This window comes from Oryctolagus cuniculus, chromosome 7 (genome assembly GCF_964237555.1).
Source record: "Oryctolagus cuniculus chromosome 7, mOryCun1.1, whole genome shotgun sequence".
In the NCBI taxonomy this organism is placed as follows: Eukaryota; Metazoa; Chordata; class Mammalia; order Lagomorpha; family Leporidae; genus Oryctolagus; species Oryctolagus cuniculus.
Genome location: NC_091438.1, coordinates 133800907 through 133817554, shown reverse-complemented (window position 1 = coordinate 133817554; position 16648 = coordinate 133800907). Strand labels below are relative to the sequence as shown.

Sequence of the window (16648 nt, the reverse complement as noted above, 5' to 3'; positions counted from 1 at the left end):
GCTGCCTAGACAGCGCATTAGAATGAGCCTTACTTGGAATCCCGGAAGAGAAGGAGGCTACTTCCTTTGCTTTAATGCAGAGGAAGTTTAAGGTCCATAGATGTTTTAGACATTTTTCCCCAGCAAATATTTACTAAGGACTTACTTTATCACAAGAAGAGAAATGTAATAATACATTCAGTACATGAAGAAGAGCAGCCTAGTGGAGAAATGTAGAACTGGCCCTGGGATGTGTAAGCTACTGCATCAGACCCCTACCCTGCACTTGAAGTTGTGCCCACCAATAAATTCCTTTTTAAAACATTTGTTGGGGCCGGTGCTGTGGCATAGTGGGTAAAGCTACCGCCTGCAGTGCCAGCATCCCATGTGGGTGCCAGTTTGAGTCCCGGCCACTCCACTAACGGTCCAGCTCTCTGCTGTGGCCTGGGAAAGCAGTGGAGGATGGCCCAGATACTTGGGACCCTGCACCCATGTGGAGACCTGGAAAAAACTCCTGGCTCCTGACTTCGGATCAGCACAGCTCCGGCCGTTGCGGCCAGTTGGGGAGTGAACCAGCGGATGGAAGAGCTCTTTCTCTCTCTGCCTCTCCTCTCTGTAACTGACTTTCAAATAAATAAATCTTTTAAAAAAACCAAACATTTGTTTTTGCCTTAAGCTAATTTCAAATGTTCACTCACTTGCAATGAAAAGAGACCCAGTTGATTAACAAATGCATCAGCGCTGCCTCATTTTCCTCTGTAGGAAACTGAGGCTTAAACGGCTGAAGTAATTTACCTGGTATCAAACAGCTGGTAAGTACTGGAACAGTGTGGGCCTAGACGTCCACTTTGGATTATATGGAAGGCCTTAAGAGACCTTTGGTAAGATAATCAAAAATGAATCTTGATGTGAATGGAAGGGGAGAGGGAGTGGGAAAGGGGAGGGTTGTGGGTGGGAGGGACGGTATGGGGGGGAAGCCATTGTAATCCATAAGTCGTACTTTGGAAATTTATATGCATTAAATAAAAGTTTAAAAAAAATCTAAAAAAAAAAAATAAAAAAAAAAAAACAAAAAAAAACTATAAAAAAAAAAAGAGACCTTTGGTAAATGTGGCAAAACAAGAAAAATCCGGACAGGAGTGGGCATCTGGCGCAGCGGTTAAGATGCCCCTTGGAACGCCCACTCCCTATATCAGAGTACCTGGTTCAAGTCCTAGCTTCTCTGCTTCTGACTGATCCAGCCTCTTGCTATCACACAGTCTAGGGAGACAGCAGATGATGGCTCAAGTGCTTGGGTTCCTGCCACCCACGTGGAAGACCTGGATGGAATGCCAGGCTCCTGGCTTTGGCCTGGCAGCCCTGGCCAGTGCAGACATTTGAGGAGTGAACCAGCACATGGAAGATTGATTTCCTCTCGTACCCCCTTCCTTTTCCTCCCCTCCCACTCTCTCTTCCTTTCCAAAAATATGGAAATGAATAAATACATCTTAAAAAGAAAAACCCAGGGGGCTGGCTCTGTGGCTCAGTAGCTTAATCCTCCACCTACAGCACCAGCATCCTGGTTCTAGTGCTGGTTCTAGTCCTGGTTGCTCCTCTTCCGATCCAGCTCTTTGCTATGGCCTGGGAAAGCACTGGAACATGACCCAAGCATTTGGGCCCCTGCACCTGCGTGGGAGACCCGGAAGAAGCTCCTGGTTCCTGGCTTTGGATTGCTCAGCTCCAGCTGTTTTGGCCATTTGGGGAGTGAATCAGCAGATGGAAGACCTTCCTCTCTCTCTCCCTCTCACTGTAACTCTACCTCTTAAATAAATAAAATCTTAAAAAAAAGAAACCCAGACAAAATAAATTATACTTTTCCATGAGACAAAAAGTATTTGTGAGGAAGCCTTGATGAACTGAATTCCAAAGAATTCCTAGGTGACAGAGCGCTGGTCAGCTTCCAGCCCAGGAGTTGGGCTCCTGGTGTGGGTGTGGTAGGCCTGCTGTCTAGGAGGGCACATTATAACTGAGTGTAAGCTAACTGGGGAACGCTAGGACAGCTTGGGCCTGAAAGAACCCTGATTTCCTGGCTCAGCAAATCTGCCCTCAGCCCTGTTGTCCCCACTTAGGTCTTGCTGAGAAGATAGCATGGAGGCGGAACTGATGCACGAATGACGCGTCCTGCACAGCGTTGGGGTGGGTGTGTATTCTGAGACCTGGTCAGCAGGTGAACAGAATGTATCTGCAAGTGAACCGAGCCCTTCCCACATCAGATGCCGAGAAGCTGGTTCGGAGTTGGATTAATCCCAGGTGAAATCTGCTTAATTACAGTGGAGATGGCCCCATCTCGGGGCTTCTCCGAGACCACAGAAATGCTCATCACGGCCTCTGGTTGTTAGAGGAAGGGGCTGTAAGTGTAGTATTGTACTTCGTTCCCTGCAGTTCTTTTATACACGGGATCTGGACTACACTATCAAATTATGACATATGGCCAGAAGTAGGAAAATGTTTGCTGTAACCAAGGGGAACTATTGTAGATAAAAAGAAATGAATGGAGGCCGGCGCCGCGGCTCACTAGGCTAATCCTCTGCCTTGCGGTGCCGGCACACCGGGTTCTAGTCCCGGTCGGGACGCCGGATTCTGTCCCGGTTGCCCCTCTTCCAGGCCAGCTCTCTGCTGTGGCCAGGGAGTGCCGTGGAGGATGGCCCAAGTACTTGGGCCCTGCACCCCATGGGAGACCAGGAGAAGCACCTGGCTCCTGCCATTGGATCAGCGCGGTGCCCCGGCCGCAGCGCGCCAGCCGTGGCGGCCATTGGAGGGTGAACCAACGGCAAAAGGAAGACCTTTCTCTCTGTCTCTCTCTCTCTCACTGTCCACTCTGCCTGTCAAAAAATAAAAATAAAAATAAAAGAAAGAAATGAATGGAAGCAGACATTTAGCCTCGTGGTTCAGACGGCCATGTGCCACATTGGAGTGCTTGGATTTGGTTGCCGGCTCTGGCTCCTGACTCCAGCTTCCTACCAACACAGACTGTTAGAGGCAGAGATCATGATTTGATTCGTTAGGTTTCTGCCACCCATATGGGAGACCTGGTTTGAGTACATGGCTCCTGGCTCTGGCTGCAGCCCAACCTGGCTGTTGTGGACATTTGGGGAGTAAACCAGTGCATGGGTTTCTCTGTCTCTCTTTTTTCTTTCTCTATGTTTTCTCCCCTTCTCCTTCCCTCCCTCTCAAATAAGAAAATATCATAAATGTATTGTTATAAACAAATGAAAATTCTAGACCTGAAAAATGCACCTGAATTAAATTCATTGAATGGGTTTAATAGCAGAGTAGAGACTGCGGAAGAAAGGGTTAGGGCTGTTTGGTGCAGTGGTTAAGGTACTGCTTGGAGACTCCTGCATCCCACATCAGGCCCAGGGTTTGAGGCCTGGCCTGATCCGGCTTCCTGCTAGTGCACACTGTGAGAGGCAGCAGATGATGGCTCAAGTGTGTAGGTCCCTGTCACCCATGGAGGAGACTGGAAGAGTTTCTGGCTCCTGGCTTTAGCCTGACTCAGTCCTGGCTATTGTGGCCACTTAGAAAGTGAATCAGCAGATGGAAGATTCCCCCACCCCACTCTGCTTTTCAAAAAATATACAGGCTTTTTTTTTTTTTTTTTAAGAGAATAAAAGATCAGTGAATGTGAAGACAGGGCAAAAAGAATCACCAAAATTAAAGCAGAGGGGCCGGCACTGTGGCGCAGCAGGTTAACGCCCTGGCCTGAAGTGTCGGCATCCCATATGAGTGCCGGTTCGAGACCCGGCTGTTCCACTTCCGATCCAGCTCTCTGCTGTGGCCTGGGAAAGCAGTAGAGGATGGCCCAAGTCCTTGGGCCCCTACACCCATGTGGGAGACCTGGAAGAAGCTCCTGGCTCTGGCTTTGGATCGGTACAGCTCCGGCTGTTGCAGCCATTTGGGGAGTTAATCATCAGATGGAAGACCTCTCTCTCTCTGCCTCTCTTCTCTCTGTGTAACTCTGAATTTCTTTTTTTTCTTTTCTTTTCTTTTTTTTCTTTTTGACAGGCAGAGTGGATAGTGAGAGAGAGAGACAGAGAGAAAGGTCTTCTTTTGCCGTTGGTTCACCCTCTAATGGCCGCCATGGCTGGTGCGCTGCTGCCGGCGCACCGCACTGATCCGAGAGCAGGAGCCAGGTGCTTCTTCTGGTCTCCCATGGGGTGCAGGGCCCAAGCACTTGGGCCATCCTCCACTGCCTTCCCAGGCCACAGCAGAGAGCTGGCCTGGAAGAGGGGCAACCGGGACAGAATCCGGCGCCCCGACCGGGACTAGAACCCGGTGTGCTGGCGCCGCTAAGTGGAGGATTAGCCTATTGAGCCGCGGCGCTGGCCCCTGAATTTCAAATAAATAAATAAATCTTTTAAAAAAAATACCTAAAGCAGAGAGACAAAGATTGGAGGGGAAGAAAAACAGAATATCATTTACCCATGGAAAAATCAAGCAGTAAATACAATTGGAACCTTGAAAGGAAAGGAGAGGAAGAGTGTAGCATACAAAGTACTTAAAAATCACATCTGAAAATTGAATTAAGAAAACCCATTTATAATAGAACCAAAAAGAAGAAAATACATAGGAATAAATTTAGCAAAAGAAAGTAAAACTAACCCTCTGTGGGGCCGCGCTGTGGTGAAGTGTGTTCAGCCACCACCTGGGACACCAATGTCCCACATCGGAGCACTGGTTCAAGTCCCAGCTGCTCTGCTTCTGATCCTTCTCTCTGCTAATGCGCCTGGGAAAGCAGTGGAGGATGGCCCAAGTGCTTGGGCCTCTGCCACACACGTGGGAGACCTGAAAGAAGCTCCAGGCTCCTGCCTTCAGCCTGGCACAATCCTGGCTATTGTGGCCATTTGGAGAATGAACAGTAGATGAAGATCTCTTTCTCTCTCTGTATCTCCCTCTCTCTGTGTCACTTTGCCTATCAAATAAATAAATAAATCTCTCTCATACAGAGAGAGAAAGAGAGGCAGAGAGAGAGAGAAAGAGAGGTCTTCCTTCCTCTGGTTCATTTCCTAATTGACTGCAACAGCCGGAGCTGTGCGATCTGAAGCCAGGAGCCAGGAGCTTCTTCTGGGTCTCCCACATGGGTGAAGGGCCTAAGGACTTGGGCCATCTTCCACTGCTTTCCCAGGCCAAAGCAGAGAATTGGAATGGAAGTGGAGCAGCCGGGTCTCGAACCAGTGCCCATATTGGGATACCGGCACTGTAAGGTGGCGGCCTTACCCACTACACCACAGCGCAGGCCCCAATAAATAAATCTTTTAAGAAAAGTTATATTCTGGGGCTGGCATTGTGGTGTATAAGGTTAAGTCTCTCCCTTCAGTGCTGGCATCCCATATGGGTGCCAGTTTGAGTCCCAGCTGCTCCACTACTAATCTAGCTCTCTGCCAATGAGACTGAGAAAGCAGAAGAAGATGGCCCAAGTGCTTGGGCCCCTGCACCCATGTAGGAGACCCAGAAGCTTCTGGTTCCTGGCTTTGGCTTGGCCCAGTCCTGGTCATTGCGGCCGTCTGGGGAGTGAACCAATAGATGGAAGATCTTTCCCTCCCCCTCCCTCTCCTCCCTGTGTGTGTGTGCCTTTCAAATAAGTAAATTTAAAAAAAGGAAAACATATACTCTGAAAACTACAAAACATTGGTGAAAGAAATGAAAGAAAATAGGGGCCGGCTCCGTTGCTCACTTGGTTAATCCACTGCCTGCGGCGCCGGCATCCCATATGGGCGCCGGGTTCTAGTCCCAGCTGCTCCTCTTCCAGTCCAGCTCTCTGCTGTGGCCCAGGAGGGCAGCAGAGGATGGCCCAGGTACTCTGGGCCCCTGCACCCACATGGGAGACCAGGACTCCTCCTGGCTCCTGGCTTCAGATTGGCACAGCACCAACCTTGGCGGCCATTTGGGGAGTGAACCAACGGAGGGAAGACCTTTCTCTCTATCTCTTTCTCACTGTCTGTAACTCTACCTGTCAAATAAATAAATAAAATCTTAAAAAAAAATGAAATGAAAGAAAATAGAAACAAATAGAGCCAGCGCCATGGCTCACTAGGCTAATCCTCCGCCTGCGGCGCTGGCACCCAGAATTCTAGTCCTGGTTGGAGCACCAGTTCTGTCCCGGTTGCTCCTCTTCCAGTCCAGCTCTCTGCTGTAGCCCGGGAGTGCAGTGGAGGAAGGCCCAAGTGCTTGGGCCCTGCACCCGCATGGGAGACCAGGAGAAAGCGCCTGGCTCCTGGCTTCAGATTGGCGCTGCGTGCCGGCTGTGACAGCCATTTGGGGGGTGAACCAATGGAAGGAAGACCTTTCTTTCTGTCTCACTATCTAACTCTGCCTGTCAAAAAAAAAAAAAAAAAAAAGATCCTGTGTTCATGGATCAGAAGAAAATATTGTTAAAATGGCAGTATTCCCCAAATTTATCTCCAAATTTGAAACAGTCCTTCTCAGAAGAATTCCAGCTAGCTTCTTTGTAGAAATTGGCAAGATATTTCTAAAATTCATATGGAAGTAAAAGGGACCCAGAATAGGCAAAACGATCTTTAAAATGAGGAGCATAATTGGAAAATTCACACTTCTCACTTTCAGTACTTACTACAAAGCAGGGGTATTCAAGACAGTGTGGTATCAGCACAAGGATAAGCATATAATCACGGGTCCAGGGAATAGAATTGAGAGTCCAGAAGAAAGCCCATATAACCATGCTTAGCTGAGTTTTAAAATGAAAATGTCAAAGACCATTCAATGGGGGAAACAATATTCTTTTCAATAAATGGTCAAGGATAACCAGATAGCCATACGCTGAAGGATTAAATGGGGAGGTGGGTGCTATGGCACAGCAGGTTAAGCTGCCACTTGGAATGCCCGCATTCCTTATCAAGAGTGCCAGTTCGAGTCCCTGTTAGTCCACACTTCCAATCTAGCTCCCAGTTAATGCACCTGAGAGGTAGAAGATGGCTCAAGTATTTGGATCACTGCCACCCACATGGGAGACCGAGATGGAGTTCATGGTTCCTGGTTCCTAACCCAGGCCCAGCTGTTGTGAACCAACAGATGGAAGATCTTTCTATTTATTTGTCTTTCAAATGAATAAAAAATAAACCTTTTAAAAAAGATAAACTCATCGGGGCCAGCATTGTAGCACCGCAGGTTAAGCTGCCATCTGCAGTGCCAACAACCCATGTGGCACCAGTTTGAGTCCTGGCAGTTCCTCTTCCAATATAGCTCCCTGCTAAGGTGCCAAGGATAGCAGTGGAAAATGACCCATGTTCTTGGGCCCCTGTGCTCACGTAGGAGACCTGGATGGAATTCCAGGTTCTTGGCTTTGGCCTTGCCCAGCCTTGGCTGTTACAGCCATTTAGGGAGTGAACCAGCAGATGGAAGATCTCTGTCTCTCTGTCTCTGTCTCTGCCTCTCTCTCTTTCCCCTCTGGTTGATTCACTCCCCAAATGCCTACAACAGCCAGAAGCCAAAGCCAGAAGCCTGGAAATCCATCTGGGTCTCCCACATGGGTGTCAGGGACCCAAGTACTTGGGCCATCATTAACATCCCTCCCAATTGCATTAGCAGGAAGCTGAATCAGAAGCAGAGGAACTGGGACTCCAGCTGGCACTCAGTATGGGATGCAGAGGTGCCAAGTAACAGCTTAACCCACTGCATCACAATGCCCACCCTCACTCTGGTTTTAAATCTTCGTTTTGGAGGCAAGCATTTATCAGAGTGGTTAAGGCACCACTTGGGCTGCCTGCATCCCATATCAGAGAGCCTAGGTTTGAGTCCTGGCTCCAAGCCCGATTCTGGCTTCCTGCCAGTGTGCACCCTGGGAGGCAGCAGGTGATGGCTCATTTTGTTGGATCCCTGCCTTGTACATAGGGGACCTTCACTGAGTTCCCAGCCCGTGGCTTTTGCCTGCCCGGGCCCAAATGTTTCAAGCATTTGGAGAGTGAACCAGCAGATAGGAGATCTCTTTCTCCCTTCTGGTCAAATAAAATAAGCTAATTAATTAATTAAGTCTTTAGAAGTCCTCAGTTTGAGTAGTTGAATAAACTATATCCTTGATTTTCCAACCAGAGTCTGATTATTTCATTTGACAGTTGGATAAAATCAAGTGTTCACTTATTTAAGAACTACCTGACAGAACCCAAAAATCAAGACTTTTCTGTGAAAAAGAGAACCAAAAGAAAAAAAAAAAGAACCAAAAGAAATTCTAGAACTGAAAACTATACTATCTAAAATTAAAAAAACTCTCTAGATGGGCCTGACAACATATTGCAGGCAGCAAATGTCTTGGTCTCTTTTGTGTACTGTAACAGAATACCCAAGGCTGGTTATTTATTTTAAAATGAGGTTTATTTGGCTCCTGATAAGGTGGCTGGGAGGTCTGAACAGCATGGTGCTGGCATCCTGGCGAGAGTGCCCTGGCTGTAGCACAACCTGGTCAAGTGGAAGAAGAACTGGCTCTGTGCAAAGGAGCCAGAGACTGAGGAGGGGCCGGGCTTACCCTTTTCCCAACAACTGTCTCTTGCAACAAACTAATCCACTCCTGCCAAACCTGAGCCAGGGACTCCATCTGGGTCTCCTATGTGGTGGCGGGGGCTCCAGTACTGGGACCATTTCCTCTGCCTTCCCAGGCATAAGTGGAGCAGCTGAGACTCGAACCAGTGCTCAAATGGGATGTCGGCATCACAGGCAGTGGCTTAACCCGCTGAGCCACAAGGGCAGCCCCCAAAACTTCAAAGGAATTAAAGAAAACTATGGTAGGTTGCTTCTGAAACAACTCTTAGTCATCCCAGCCCTTTTTATTCATGGCTTGATATGATTTTTATTGTGACTTATATCTGAGTTAGTGACTTGCTTCTAACAAATAGAATATAGCAGAAGTATTGGATGTCACTTCTTTTTTTAAATATTTATTTATTTATTTGAGAGGTAGAGTTACAGAGAGAGAGAAGTGGGGGGAGGGAGGGAGAGAGAGAGAGAGAGAGAGAGAGAAAGGGAAAGCCAGAGAGAAAGGTCTTCCATCCTCTGGTTCACTCCCCAAATGGCTGCAACTGCTGGAGCAGGGTCTCCCATGCAGGCTCAAGGGCCCAAGCACTTGGGCCATCTTGCACTGCTGGAGTGGAAGAGGAGCCGCCAGGACATGAACTGTTGCCTATGTGGGATGCCAGCACCACAGGTGGAAGCTTAGCCTACTAAGGCACAGCGCCAGCCGCTGGATGTCACTTCTGTGATTAGATTACAAAAGGCTGCTACCATCTTGCAGGTTCTCTTCCCCTCTCATTCTCCCTCTTGCTCCTGGTGAAGAAGCAAGCCCTCATTTGTGAGCTGCCCAGACTTTGCCCTATTCAGCAGGATCCCCATCACCACCCAGCAATGGCACTCACCTATCCAAATGAGGACTTTACAAGAGATAAAACTAACAAAAAGGGATCTTTAAACCTGTATGTGAACTCCTAGGCAAATCCTTGATTAACCAGCCTATCAAGCTGAATAGAACAACAGTAACAAAACAAACAAAAACCATGAGAGCTGAATTACAGCATGGAATGTCACGCAGTGTTTCGAGTAGTCTCTGATGAAACACAGCGGAGCAGACAGAATCGCACAGCAAGCACTCTGAAAACTCAATTGTCTTTGGAATGACAGTCCACATAATTAAGCCAGGACCTGTGCACTAAACTCAATAGGGTGACAGCCAACTAAAATAGAAAATTGAGATAGGATCCAGACTCTCATAACATAATGCACAAAATGTTCAGATTTCAATAGAAAATCACTCAGATTGCCAAGAATTAGGAAAATCACAACGTACAACACAATCAGTAGATGCCAACACAAGGATCATTTAGATGTTGGAATTATCTGTTCAAGCTTTTAAACTAGTATTCAGAAAGATGCTTCAATGTGCAATTACATATTCTCTTGAAACAAATGAAAATTTAAACTCTCAGCAAGCAGAAGATATAAAAGTAGAAACTATTATGAAAGAGTCAATCTGAAATTATTGAAAAGAAAAATATGGTAACCAAAATAAAAAGCCCACTAGTTGGGCTCAGGAACAAAGAGAAAATGACAGAGGAAAAAATCAGTGAACTGAAAGATGCACCAGTATTACAATTCTAGAAGAAAATGCAAGATAATATACAAAGATATTGTAGAAAGAACACAGAAATCCCTAACCATTAAGAAAAATTGATAAATTGGATTTCATCAAAATTGAAACATTTGCTCATCAAAAGACATCATTAAGAAAATGAATATATGGTATTTGTCCATTTGGGACTGGCTTATTTCACTCAGCATGATGTGTTCCAGATTCCTCCATTTTGTTGCAAAGTACTGGATTTCGTTGTTTCTTACTGCGGTATAGTATTCTAAAGAGTACGTATCCCATAATTTCTTTATCCAGTCTACCATTGAAGGGCATTTAGGTTGGTTCCAGGTCTTGGCTATTGTGAATTTTGCTGCAATAAACATTAGGGTGCAGACCGCTTTTTTGTTTGCCAATTTAAATTCCTTTGGGTAAATTCCAAGGAGTGGGATGGCTGGGTCGAACGGTAGGGCTATATTCAAATACCATATGTTCTCCCTGATCGGCGACAACTGACTGAACACCAAAAAGGAAACCTGTTGAAGTGAACTGGACACTATGAGAAACGGTGACTTGATCAGCATAGCCCTGACTGTTAATGAACAACTTAATACATTATCCCTCTTAGTAGTTTTTTTTTTGTCTGTTCTACTTAATATGACTGGTTTAATTCTGTAATTAATACACAGTTATTCTTAAGTGTTGAAATTTAACTGAATTGTGATCCCTGTTAAACATAAGAGTGGGAATAAGAGAGGGAAGAGATGTACAATTTGGGACATGCTCAAGCTGACTTGCCCCAAATGGTAGAGTTAGAAACATACCAAGGGACTCCAACTTAATCCCATCAAGGTGGCATGTACCAATGCCATCTCACTAGTCCAAGTGATCAATTTCTGTTCACAATTGATCATAATGAAAGGACTAAGAGACAGGCCGGCGCCGTGGCTCAATAGGCTAATCCTCCACCTTGCGGCGCCGGCACACCGGGTTCTAGTCCCGGTCAGGGCGCCGGATTCTGTCCCGGTTGCCCCTCTTCCAGGCCGGCTCTCTGCTGTGGCCAGGGAGTGCAGTGGAGGATGGCCCAGGTGCTTGGGCCCTGCACCCCATGGGAGACCAGGAAAAGCACCTGGATCCTGGCTCCTGCCATCGGATCAGCGCGGTGCGCCGGCTGCAGCGGCGGCCATTGGAGGGTGAACCAACGGCAAAGGAAGACCTTTCTCTCTGTCTCTCTCTCTCACTGTCCACTCTGCCTGTCAAAAAAAAAAAAAAAAAAAAAAAAAGAAAGGACTAAGAGACAAAGGGAGCACATAAACAAGTCTAGTACCTGCTAATACTAACCGATAGAATAAATAAAGGGGAGAGTGATCCAACATGGGAAGCGAGATACTCAGCAGACTCATAGAATGGCGGATGTCCTAAACAGCACTCTGGCCTCAGAATCAGCCCTAAAGGCATTCCGATCTGGCTGAAAAGCCCATGAGAGTATTTCAGGCATGGAAAGCCAAGACACTCTGGCAAAAACAAACAAACAAACAAACAAACGAAAAACACCTAAATGAAAGATCTCTGTGAGATCCCAGTGAAAAGAACAGGTCTTCAAAGAAGGAGGTACCTTTCTCTGAAGGGAGGAGAGAACCTCCACTTTGACTATGACCTTTTCTAAACAAGATAAGAGTCGGAGAACTCAAGGGGCTTCCATAGCCTTGGAAACTCATGACTGATGCATAGGGAGATTACTGATGCCATAAACAGGAGTGTCAATTTGTAAAGTCAACAACAGGAGTCACTGTGCACTTACTCCTCATGTAGGATCTCTGTCCTTAATGTGCTGTACATTGAGACTTAATGCTATAACGAGTACTCAAACAGTATATTTCACTTTGTGTTTCTATGGGGGTGCAAACTGTTGAAATCTTTACTTAATGTATACTAAACTGATCTTCTGTAAAAAAAAAAAAAAAAAGAAGAAGAAATTATCAATTCCCAACTTGACTCTCACTGGGATTAAACATGACAATAGGTCTGATCTGATTTCATCATCATTTAAAAAATCATTTATTATTTTTCACTTTATGTTTCTGTGTGGGAGCAAACTGTTGAAATCTTTACTTAATGTATGCTAAACTGATCTTCTATATATAAAGAGAATGGAAAATGAAGCCTCATGTGAATGGAAGGGGAGAGGGAGTGGGAAAGGGGAGGGTTGCGGGTGGGAGGGACGTTATAGGGGGGAAACCATTGTAATCCATAAGCTGTACTTTGGAAATTTATATTCATTAAATAAAAGTTAAAAAAAATGAATATAGGAAAGCTAAGATTCAGAGAAATTTTCAAAATATATGTTTAAAGGATGGCGCCGCGGCTCACTAGGCTAATCCTCCACCTAGCGGCGCCGGCACACCGGGTTCTAGTCCCGGTTGGGGCGCCGGATTCTGTCCCGGTTGCCCCTCTTCCAGGCCAGCTCTCTGCTGTGGCCCGGGAGTGCAGTGGAGGATGGCCCAAGTGCTTGGGCCCTGCACCCCATGGGAGACCAGGAGAAGCACCTGGCTCCTGCCATTGGATCAGCGCGGTGCGCCGGCCACAGCGCACTGGCCGCGGCGGCCACTGGAGGGTGAACCAACGGCAAAAGGAAGACCTTTCTCTCTGTCTCTCTCTCTCACTGTCCACTCTGCCTGTCAAAATAAATAAATAAATAAATAAATAAATAAATAAATATGTTTGATAAAAGCCTTCTATCCAATTGTGTGTGTGTAAGACATATGTGTGCACATGTGTTTATATGTTATTTCTGTAAGTCCACAATTAAAAGGCTAACCGGGGCCGGCATTGTGGTGCAGCGGGTTAAAGCCCTGGCCTGAAGCACCGGCATCCCATATGAGCGCCAGTTCTAGTCCCAGCTGCTCGTCTTCTAATCCAGCTCTCTGCTATGGCCTGGGAAAGCAGTAGAAGATGGCCCAAGTCCTTGGGCCCCTGCACCCCTGTGGGAGACCCGGAAGAAGTCTTGGCTCCTGCCTTCGGATCGGCACAGCTCCGGCCATTGTGGCCATCTGGGGTGTGAACCAATGGAGGGAAGACCTCTCTCTCTGTCTCTACCTCTCTCTCTAACTCTTTCAAATAAATAAAATAAATCTTAAAAAAAAAAAGCTAACCACACTTTTTAAAAAAAAATTATTTATTTATTGAGAGGCAGAGTTATAGACAGAGAGGGAGAGACAGAGAGAAAGGTCTTCCATCTGCTAGCTCACTCCCCAAATGGGCGGATCCAAAGCCAGGAGCTTCTTTCAGGTCTCCCACGTGGGTGCAGGGGTCCAAGCACTTGGGCCATCCCCTGCTGCTCTCCAGGCGCATTAGCAGGGAACTGGATAGGAAGTAGAGCAGTTGGGACTCAAACAGGCGCCCATATGGAATGCTGGCTCCACAGGCGGCAGCTTTACCTGCTACACCACAGCACCGGCCCCCTAGTCACACATTGTTTAATGGCAGAAGATTTGAATAAATATTTCCACAAAGGAAGACATACAAATGGCCAATAAGCACATTAAAAGGTGCTCAATATCATTAGTAAGCTGGAAAATGCAAATTAAAATCATAATTAGATACCAAATCATAATTAGATACCACTTCAGTCACCCATGAGGGTGGCTGAAATGCTAGGAAAACAGCGCGCCGTGCAAAGAGGAGGCAGAGCGGCTGGAATCTCACGCTGCAGGTAGGAGCAGACAATGGCACTGCTTTCTGCTACTGACGTGGCAAACACCTGGGAGGAGCTCCTTAGGAAGGCAGAGTTTGCTCAGGCTCACCATTCTGCAGGTTTGCAGCCCACGATCAGGCCGCCCCCTGAGTCTGGTGTTGGCTAAGGACAGGGAGTGAGAGAATCCCTGCAGAAGGAGCACAGGAAAGCCGGGAAGCAGAGTGAGAGTGGCCAGACCAGACACAGCGTACGTAACCAGCCCTCTCATAGGAACTGTGGTCCAAGGGCACGCCCCAGAGACCTAAGGACCACCTAAGAGGCCCAGCTCCTTATCACTGTCATAGGATCAAGACTTGGCCCTCAGTCCATCAGATTTTTTTATGTATTTGTCTTTATTATTATTATTATTTTAACTTTTATTTAGTAGATATAAATTTCCAAAGTACAGTTTATGGATTACAATGGCTTTTCCCCCCATAACTTCCCTCCCACCCGCAACTCTCCCATCTTCCACTCCCTTTCCTATTCCATTCACATCAAGATTCATTTTCAATTATCTTTATATACAGAAGATCAATTTAGTATATATTAAGTAAAGATTTCATCAGTTTGCCCCCACACAGAACACAAAGTGCCAAATACTGTTTGAGCACTAGTCATATCATTAATTCACATTGAACTACACATTAAGGACAAAGGTCCTACATGGGGAGTAAGCGCACAGTGACTCCCGTTGTTGACTTAACAAATTGACACTCTTGTTTAAGGCATCAGCAATCTCCCCAGGCTCTAGTCATGAGTTGCCAAGGCCACTGAAGCCCCCTGAGCTCGCCGACTTTTATCTTATTTTGACAAGGCCACAGTCAAAGTGGAAGTTCTGTCCTCCCTTCAGAGAAAGTTACCTCCTTCTTTGATGGCCCATTCTTTCCACTGGGATCTCATTCGCAGAGATCTTTCATTTATGTTTTTTTTTTTTTTTTTTTTCCAGAGTGTCTTGGCTTTCCATGCCTAAAATACTCTCATGGGCTCTTCAGCCAGATCCAAATGCCTTAAGGGCTGATTCTGAGGCCAGAGTGCTGTTTAGGACATCTGCCATTCTGAGTCTGCTCTGTATCCTGCTTCTCATGTTGGATCCTTCTCTCCCTTTTTTATTCTATCAGTTAGTATTAGCAGACACTAGTCTTGTTTGTGTGATCCCTTTGACTCTTAGACCTATCATTATGGTCTATTGTGACCTGAAATTGATCACTTGGACTAGTGAGGTGGCATTGGTACATGCAACTTTGATGGGACTTCACCCTCAATCCATCAGATTAAAAAAAAAAATTTTTTTTTTTTGGACAGGCAGAGTTAGACAGTGAGAGAGAGAGAGACAGAGAGAAAGGTCTTCCTTTTTCCGTTGGTTCACCCCCCAAGTGGCCGCTACAGCCGGCGCGCTACAGCCAGCACACTGCAGCCGGCACACTGGGCCGATCCGAAGCCAGGAGCCAGGTGCTTCCTCCTGGTCTCCCATGCAGGTGCAGGGCCCAAGCGCTTGGGCCATCCTCCACTGCCCTCCTGGGCCACAGCAGAGGGCTGGCCTGGAAGAGGGGCAACCGAGACAGAATCCAGCGCCCCAACCAGGACTAGAACCCAGGGTGCTGGCACCATAGGTGGAGGATTAGCCTATTGAGCTGTGGTGCTGGCCAATCCATCAGATTTTAACATTAATCCATTAACTGGTAACAAGACTTCAGGGTTTAAACACAGAGTCAAATCCTGTTCAGACCATAGCAAGCCACTTTGGAAAGCTGTTTGCCAGTTCCTTCTTTCCTTTTCTTCCTTTCTTCCTTCTTTCCTTTCTTTTTAAGATGTGTTTATTTTATTTGAAAGGCAGTAACAGAGAAAGAGGGAGAGACAGAGAGAGATCTTCTGTCTGCTGATTCACTACCCAATGCCTGCAATTGCTGGAGCTAAGCCAGGCCAAAGTCAGGAGCCAGGAACTCCATCCCGTCTCCCATGTGAGTGGCAGGGACCAAGCACTTGAGCCATCATCTGTTACCTCCCAGACACATTAGCAGGGAGCAGGATCAGAAGCGTGGAGCAGACAGGACTCCAACCAGCATTCCAATGTGGGATGCAGGTGTCACAGTGGTGGCTTCACCCACCGCACCACAGTTCTCCCCACCAGTTTCTTATCAAGTTTAGCATATGCTTATCATATGATTAAGAAGCTTCATTTGGATGTATTTCTCAAGATAATGAAAATGTTTATCCTAATTTTTAATATATTTGAAAGGCAGAGAGAGACAGAGATCTTTTGTTTACTGGTTCACTCCCCAAATGCACACAATAGCTAGACCAGGCCAAAGCCAGAAGCCAGGAACTCAAACCAAGTCTCCCAGGTGGGTGGCAGGGTCCCAATTCATTGAGCCATGCAAGGGTGTACACTGGAGGGGAGCTGGAAGCAGAAGCAGAGCCAGGACATATACCCAGGCACCACAACGTGGGTGTAGGTATCCCAAGTAGGTATCTTGTTTTTGAAGGTTTATTTATTTATGTATTTATTTGTTTGAAAGGCAGAGTGACAGAGAAAGAGGGAGAGACAGAGAGAGAAGTCTTCCATCCTCTGGTTCACTTCCCAAATGGCCGCAATTGCTGGGGCTGGGCCAGCTGAAGCCAGAATCCAGGAGCCTGGAGCTTCCTCCTGGTCTCCCATGTGAGTGCAGGGGCCCAGGGACTTGGGCCATCTTCTATTGCTTTTCCATGCACATTAGCAGAGAGCTGGATCAGAAGTGGAGCAGGGGCCAGTGCTGTGGCATAGCGGGTAAAGCCACCCACAGCCTGTATTGCCAGCTTCCCATATGGGTGCCGGTTTGAGTCTCCACATG

The 16648-nt window shown here is 46.8% G+C and overlaps 1 long non-coding RNA gene across 1 annotated transcript; it reads left to right on the top strand.

Moving 5' to 3' along the window:
* Positions 1-740: 740 nt before the first annotated feature.
* Positions 741-1822, top strand: LOC138850674 (uncharacterized). The gene is made up of 2 exons (XR_011390768.1): positions 741-791; positions 1239-1822. It is a non-coding gene; the product is annotated as an uncharacterized lncRNA (long non-coding RNA).
* Positions 1823-16648: the final 14826 nt, after the last annotated feature.